Below are 8418 nucleotides of genomic sequence, written 5' to 3' on the forward strand. Positions count from 1 at the left end.
TCAGCCACTTTAGCCTGACTAATAATGCTGTAGGTGCCACTCTTGTAACACGGGCACCAAAACTGACTTTACCCAGGCAACTGGGCAATGAAAAACAAGGCCTTTTCTCCCTTTACAGCTGTGTGCCTGCCATGGCCGGGAGCCAAGTTGATAGACCTATCCAAGATTCTTTCCTTTGAGGCTAAAGGGGAATCTGGCCAAGCATTTGATAGAATGCTTAACTCTGTTTCCTTCCCCGATAAATTAGGTAAAAATGCTCCCCACCAGCACCAAACTGCGTTCTAGATTTCCAAGTCATCTTCTAGGTAGCTTTTCCCTCCCCGCTGATGGTAGGCTCTCATGGGGATGATTTAGTCCCAGAGAAACTCATTCATTCACAGTGGGGAAATGAGGCAGAGTCTTTGCAAAGCCATAATAGGTTTTAAAACCCTTGTCATTACAAAACAGTTCTACATTTCTTGAATATTGGATAGTCCCAAATGGGAAATTGATAAAAAGATTGACTGAGCTCTGTATGTGAAAAAAAAATCTCTAAACATTTTTTTGAGGATGACCCACCTCCTACAGTTTATAGGTATCTATTTCTAATTTATGATAGTCAGATAGGGTGGAAAATGGAGAAAGACCTTTGTTTATAATATTTCTTATGGTAGAAAAAATTAAATGTGTTTTTGTAATTTAAATTTCACATAAACGTCAAGGTTTGTAAAATCATAATCCATCGTGTAGCCTTTTGCCAATGTAATGATGCAGTTTTCATTCAAAACTAGATTATAGGAGTCCCCCCATATCCATGGTTTTGCTTTTCAAGGTTTCAGTTACCGTGGACTACTGTGGTCTGAAAATATTAAATGGGAAATTCCAGAAATAAACAATTTATAAGTTTTAAATTGCACCCCATTTTAAGTAGTGTGATCAAATCTCATGCCATCCTACTCTGCGCCCCGCCCCCCAGGATGTGAATCATCCCTTTGTCCACACTGTATGTGCTACCCAGCCATTAGTCATTTCTGCTATCTGATCGACAATCACAGCATTGCAGTGCTTGTGTTCAAGTAGCCCTTATTTTACTTAATAATAGCCCCAAAGTACAAGGGTAGTGATGCTGGCAATTTGGATATGCTAAAAAGAAACCATAAAGTCTTCTTTTAAGTGAAAAGGTGAGTAGATTACAATAAGACATTCTGAGAGAGAGGTAAAGAGAGGGAGGGGGAGGGAGAGAGAGAGAGAGAAGAGAGACCACATTCACATATCATTGTTTATTTTATTATTGTTGTTAATCTCTTACTGTGCCTAATTTATAAGTTAAACTTTATCATAGCTTTGTATGCATAGGTCAAAACATAGTATGTACAGGGTTTGTTACTCTCCATGGTTTCAGGCATCCAGTGGGGGTCTGGGGAAACTACTGTTCTATATCCTTATTTAGCATTTGGCATTTTCTGCTCTGGGCACAGGAAATGATAAATTATAATAATTTTGACTGTTTCCATTTGGTCAGTTTAACTAGTTTTGGAGTTTTCTTAAACAAAAGTAAGATGTAATTTGACTTTTCAAAATAAATCTGGGGTATAGCATCTTCATGGATATGATTCATCTGTCATGAGTCAAGAGTTACTCAGTCTTTTTTTATTTTTAGTCCATTATTAAGTTCAGTAATTAGCCAGATTGCTATGTGTTTCCAAATTTTCAGAATAAGGGTATAATCTCACTGAAGATGAATGAATTAGTACTTGACAGAGCTGAAAGTCTTGCCAGTATTTATGTGTATAAGTATGCTATCTGAACCAGAGCAGAACTATTTGCTAATTCTCATGATTATACATGCATATAAATATTCTCTCTCTCTCTCTCTCTCTCTCTCTCTCTCTTTATTAGAATTAAAGGATATTGAGGTTATTTTCATTTTAAAGGTATAAGACAGGTAAGTCTTGACCTCAACCTATCCTCATCACTGCCTTGTGTTTATGTCAGACTGTCCAAGAACCAGGGATAGATGGGCCCTATTTGTCTGCGAAAGGTCTTCCCTGTCTTATCTTTTACCCCTTTTAACACTCAACATGTTCCTGTGGAAGTAACTATACATTATTCTTGGCATTGAGTTTTCAGGCTGCCCCTCTGAGCTATGCCTAAAGTAGTGTCCCAGTGAGTAATCAGCTCCAACACCTTGGATTAGGAGGAACATGATGCTGCCCCTCCACGCCTGCTCCTGTTTGTGCAGCCGGATGGCGTTAGTGCTGGACTGTCAGAAAAATAGCCCGTGAGACTCTGGGATTAGTCCTGTGTAATTGATGCTGCCAAACATACCCACAAATTGTAACACGGAAGGCAGGAGACTATCTTCAGAGGCCTGAAGGCATTGAATGACAGTACAGGAACAAGTGTGCAAGGTGTGAACTGCCACTCTTCTGCCAGATCCAGAAGAATGCTCCATGACCTTCATTGTGAATGAAACAGGTGTCAGGTCAGGTCTGCATAGGATTTTGGGAAAATGAGTATGTATACTTAGAAACAAGAGCCTCCTAAGAATGTGATGATGGCCAAACAGGCCAAAGACCTGGGCAGGTTCAACTCTGTCACTGAATCTACTGTTGATGAAGAGGTAGAGGAGACTGAGGCTAGGGAAGTTGCTGACTCGTACGCGCAGGATGCCACAGTGACCGAAAAACAACTGGAGCTCTAGGGCATGAGCTAAAGAAATCTACAAGAGCTGGCTGAACTGGAAGCCAAGAAAGCAAAAATGAAGGAGACCTTGACTGACAACCACTTCAAGTGATCAGGACCTTTTCTCTGAACTCAGACGAGAGACAAACATTTAGATCAGAGGAAGAAGAACTTTTTCTCGATTACATGTACTGATTGATTCTTACCTTTAAACCCAGTAGAAAGCTTTACGTTGCTTTCCATTGATTCTCCTACATTCAGTGAGGTCTTTGAGTCCATCTGACCTGCTTTCTAGAAATGAATTTTTAAAATCTTTACATAGGTCATCTTCTGTCCTATTTTTTGTCTATTTGGTGTAAACTTCAGCTGTGTGGAAACTCTGTGACTAGATCAGTGCTTGAGTGTCTCTAGTTTCTGAAGTAGCTGTTCTTATTCCATCTTTAAAGTTAATAAAATGTGTAAAGATTTTAAAAAAGACAACTATACCAACTATACAATATTTCCCAGCTGTTACTATCTACTGGAGAAGCACACATAAATAACAGTAAATCACCACTCTCTACACTGTTTAGAACATATTAACTTGAATTATGGGAGATCATTATTGTTCAGATTTTATTAAAACTTCGTAGTTATCCCATCATATATTGGAGATGCCAAATATATAAGCCTGAGAATGGTCACCACAGGGTTCCTCACTATCTCGCTCAAGTCTCTACCCTCTACTCAGAATGTGCCTTTCGAACAGCCCCATCTCATCTTCCTCAGCATGTGCTTAACATCACAGCACCAAATCACAAACTCCTTTTAAGGCTCAACTCAGGTGTACCATCTTCCATTAGAGTCTCTGATTTCCTTTCTATCTTCCTACTCATGGGAGTTGATGGTACTTTTTTCATTCTTTATCAGGCCCCCACAAACTCCACATGCAGCTTTGTTTGATAGTTAGGTATAGACTCGTGTTTTATCTCCTCTACCACACTAATTTACTTGAGAGCCAGCATCTATAATCTCCCGATGGACCTGTACTGTAAATCCTTTTTTGAAAAGATGGATGAATGTTGAAGAATCATACAAAAGAACAGCTCTTTAGTGAATCAGAACATTGTTGGAAGGCACGAGGCCTTTGTTGATCCCTTTTTTTTTGTTTTAAACAATACTTAGCAGCTATCCCTGGGTACAAATAAGAAAAATTAATTCTGATTGAGTCAGGATAAGGCACTAAGAGTAACTTAGTTATGAATCAGATTGAGGGCTAAGATTCAGTTTACACTAGTGGAGAGAGAATTTATCAAGACTAAAAGACTGGGTTTATCTAATCATTACTAACTATATTAAGTTTGCTTTTTTGATGGGCAGGAGTGGGTGGCTTGAGCCAAGTTAATAAGTGGATTGCTCTTATAGTTGGGAGTTTACCGGGTTCTTAATGAATAAACTCCCAGAAGAATTTACGTACTACTGTAGCAGAATGAATGTCTCTAACCTGAAAGTGGCATCAGATTATTTTCCAGCCTTCAGATTTTTTTTTTTCTGATTGCGCTAATAGCCTTCAGATTTTTGCAAGGCCATGAAAGCACTGATACTATTGATGGTTTTTTGTTTTGTTTTATTTTCTCCCAGGTGATTAATAAACAGAGTCCTGTCGTCACTTAGTTTATAAGTACCAGGTGTAATCTGGTGGGTAGTTCAACTTCAGTCAGTGTAACTGTAGAATGTTCCATATTTTAGACATAATCCAACTCCCAAGCATTTCTGTTTCAGAAACTAGGACAGCTTCCAAGTTAGTTTTGTGAATGCTTTCATTTCTCCTGCCAGACTCATTAACTCAGCCTGTTCACCTTGGGGAAATTATAGTTTCAGACTTGTACTTTCTGTAAAAATCATCCTCTTAAATGAATGTGAAGGTTGATTTAATTCAGATCATTCAGACTCAAGCTTTTCAATAGTTTATTCTAAAACCTGTTATTGTGAATTTGACCAGCAGAGAATGGTTAAAATGAAGAAGGAAATCATGATCATAACATGCAAATTACCAGCATTAAAAGATGTGGAATTCAATAAATATTTCTATTTTCATATTCCATGTCTCAGATTTTATAGACTCATCAAGCTAAATAATCTCAACCATTTTAGGCCAGTATTTCTTAATTTTTCCTTGTCATATGAATCTTTTTGAGATTATGATGACAGCTGTGGATTCTCTTCTCAGAAGAATATACTTGCACACAAAAGTTTGTATTCAGATTTAAGACAATCTCACTCCTAAAGTCTGTGCATGGATCGTAGGTGAAGAAATACCTGTTCTAGTCCTCAGGGGTCTGGAGAAGTTAAGTGACCCACCCCAAATCACACAGCTTCTGTAGCTGAAAATTTCTGTTAATCTGTTTTTCTTCTTCTACTATTCTGTTCCTTTCTTTAAAATCCATTCTGAATTTACAAAACTTAAAGGAAGGCTAGGGATTTTAAGCCTTAAAATCAACTATTTCAGCTTTGGCATACCCAATGAGGATATTAAAGTGCAGTAACACCCAAAACATTTAAACCATTCACTTAGAACTAAGCACAGTTTTTTATGACCTGCTGTAGTTATTCAAGGGCTAATCCAAGACCCCTAGTTGGTGTAATTACTCCATCAGTTTCTTAAATGGGCTACCTACATCTAAATTCATATCTGTCAATCACTATAGAGCGCTAGTTCTGTTTATTCATCCTGTCTACCTTTCTTTTTCTTGCGCTTCCTAAAGCCACCACCTCCCCCTCCCCCCACCCCCCATCGCTATGCTTGACCTACCAAGCCATTTTGGAGAGGTATCAAGCTGAAAGCATCACAATAAGCATTAGATGCTACTTATTATTTAAATCCAATTTTGTTGTCTCCTAGCAATGTACCTTTCATCACGTTACTAAGTTTCTTTGTATTTCCATATCCTCATCTGTAAAATTGAACCTAGTACCTTTATCTTACAGTCCATCATGTTGTAGGAAATAAATGTAGCACCTAAAGTCAGTTAAGTGACAGTTTTCGCTCTTGCCTGCTGCATTCGTCACATTCTTTATTGGAGTCAGGCAGGTGTCTCCAAGTACTTAGTGCTTAATCCTTTAGTGTTATTTTTGTATCATTTCTTCATCATTAACTGAGTTCCTTCTCTATTTTAGTCACTGATAGGTTGGGTTCGGGGGATGTGTCATGTTCTCTTTTTTCTTTATTCATCATAGTTTCTTTATTGATACCAATATATACAACTTCAGCAGTCTCTTCTATAAAATTTGATTGTTAAATTAACAGAAAGCTATTTATGAAGCTTTTCATAATGAGTTCTCACAGTTTTACATTATTTAGAGGACAGTTATTTTATTTTCAGTGAAGAAACACTTGATGTAAGAGACTCTTCTTTTTGAAGTCCAGATTTCTATCTTCAGAGTGATAGAGAGCAGCTAATAATGTGGCAAAACTCAGCTTCTAATTCAATGCTTCCACAAGCTACGAGCCAGCACTTCACCTGTGATGTGTTGGGGTAGGACTCCTAAACTGGGCAGAAGGAAAGTTTCAGCTCTTAATCCTCTGTCTTGATCATGTTCTTGTCATTTGAAAAAATGATTAGGCATATGCCTAATAGATATAGTTATTCATAAAATATTAATTCTAACATATACATTATAAAATATTAAAATATAGAAGATGAGCTTTTTAAAAGAGAGGGTCTGTTATTTTTTTCCTAAGCCCTGGGGGGATTATACGACTGGCATCCTCTTTAGAATCATTCTTTAATCCTTTGGACCTGGCTCAAGTCCCTACTCCTGCTTAATTGCTTGATTGCACCATTTATCTCTACAACTGGATTGTAAACTACCCAAGGTTAGAGACAATGTCTTATCTTTCTTCTGTATCCCACAGCAAGGCCGAGCACAGTTTTTTTTTACATTATAATTATTCAATACTGCATTTACTTGTTGATTAATTTCTTGGGACATTTCCGAGTACTGTTTCAATGATTGTTAATAAAAGGAAAAAAATCCTCAGCCCTATTCTACCTTAGCAATTCTGGGTTTTATTCCTGATATTATTCATCTTGTAGGAGTAAAGATAATCAAGCCCATCTCCATTTATAATTTTGTAGAAATAAATATACTAAGTGTGATGATATGATTTATTTGGGGCAGGTCGAAAATGGTGCAATCTGTGTCAGTACCCTCATCTGTTTTTGTTTCTTGAGATTTTTGTCTTTTAGTGTCTTATCAAATGGCTGAATGCTAAACCGTAGCATTTTCTTTTTATACTTTATAGTTAATTTGCACTGGTATTATTCATGTTCTCGCTGTTTGGATATATTACTTTATATTTTATATTTTTCTCTGGACCAGTGCTATGTCCTTTGATTTTTAAAACCCTTTTAGATTTTGAAAATTGGTTATTTGCAATTGCATTTAGAAACTCCTCGTAGCTATTTAGTTCTTTGAATATTAAAGGCTTAACATAACCTTGGTCTGTGGCATTCTTATATTGTCATTTTCTCTTTCTTGGTAGAGAAAATGAATCAAGAAAGAAAAAACTAAAAACAGTTTATTGTCAGTTGCATATCAAGGCAACCAAAGAAATGAAAACCAAATACTGGTTTCCAAATTTGTAGTTCATTTGTGTCTCTGCGGATTATGTCATTCCTTCATAAAAGCTACAGTACTCTGTACTTAGTAATAAAATTCACTAAATTAAATCATAGCTATTACCAATTGTAACTTAAAAGTTTTGGAATCTTCATTATTTCATTTGCTTGATAGGTATATTAATCATTTTTTTTCCTTAAAAATTTCAAGGGCTTATAATGGCACATGTTTTTCTTGCTCATGGCTATGCACGTCAGTTGAGATGGCTCCGCCCCACATGTCCCTCCTTCTCCTTGTACTAGCAGCATCCTGGACACATTTTTCCCGGGATGGCAAGAATGTAAGAATACAAGCCAGAGCACTCAACACATTTAAACCTATGCTCATACTGCGTCTGCTAAAATGCCGTTAGCCAACACAAGTCAGTGGCCTAGCCTAACATCAGTGGAACATCAGTGGATAGAGCACATGTATACTCAGTCCCTAACAGGAGGACAAAGGATATGGATATCAAATCCTATGAAAGAAGAGTGAAAAACTGGGGGAAATAATTCAGTCTACCACTGTAGGGAAGCAAACCATTAAAACAATCATTGATTTGCTAATGTAAGTCCTGCGGACTGTAAACATGACAACACTTTTTCTCCATGAGTAACTTACATCTTATTTGACTGTTATTTTGAAGATTCTCCAGTGCTCTGAATTTCTTTCAAGATTGCCCCTTTAATGCAAAGTTATTTTAGTAGAAATGAAAAGAAATGATAATAATATTAATTGCCTTTCATGCTTTGAGAAAGAACTAGAATTCTGATTGATTGAAAAATTTAAGGGAGGGGATTTAAAGGGAATAAGGTAGAAAACTGCCTAAACAAAAATCATTTTTGCTTAGTAAACTGTTAAGAGATAAAAATTAAACACATAGAATTGAAGTGGAGGGAACAGGGTTAAGCTAAATTAACTCATACTAAGAAGGTTGATTTCTGAGACGTAGAAAAACACCTCAAAAAAGGCATTAAAATATCTATTCTCACTTAGACCAGTAGAGAGAAAGTTCAGAATTGGTTATGTCAGATTGCTAGGTAATCATAAGATTATATTAAAGTTGGTTTTAATATATTTTATCACTAAGTACAAAAACAAGTTTGTATATTA

General features: G+C 36.7%; 1 long non-coding RNA gene and 1 pseudogene across 1 annotated transcript; both read left to right on the top strand.

Moving 5' to 3' along the window:
* The first annotated feature begins 1126 nt into the window (after positions 1–1126).
* Positions 1127–8166, top strand: LOC120605559 (uncharacterized). The gene is made up of 2 exons (XR_005653652.1): positions 1127–1160; positions 7477–8166. It is a non-coding gene; the product is annotated as an uncharacterized LOC120605559 (long non-coding RNA).
* Positions 2126–2859, top strand: LOC120605558 (UPF0428 protein CXorf56 homolog; annotated as a pseudogene).
* Positions 8167–8418: the final 252 nt, after the last annotated feature.

This window comes from Pteropus medius, unplaced genomic scaffold (genome assembly GCF_902729225.1).
Source record: "Pteropus medius unplaced genomic scaffold, Ma_sr-lr_union100, whole genome shotgun sequence".
Classification (NCBI taxonomy): domain Eukaryota; kingdom Metazoa; phylum Chordata; class Mammalia; order Chiroptera; family Pteropodidae; genus Pteropus; species Pteropus medius.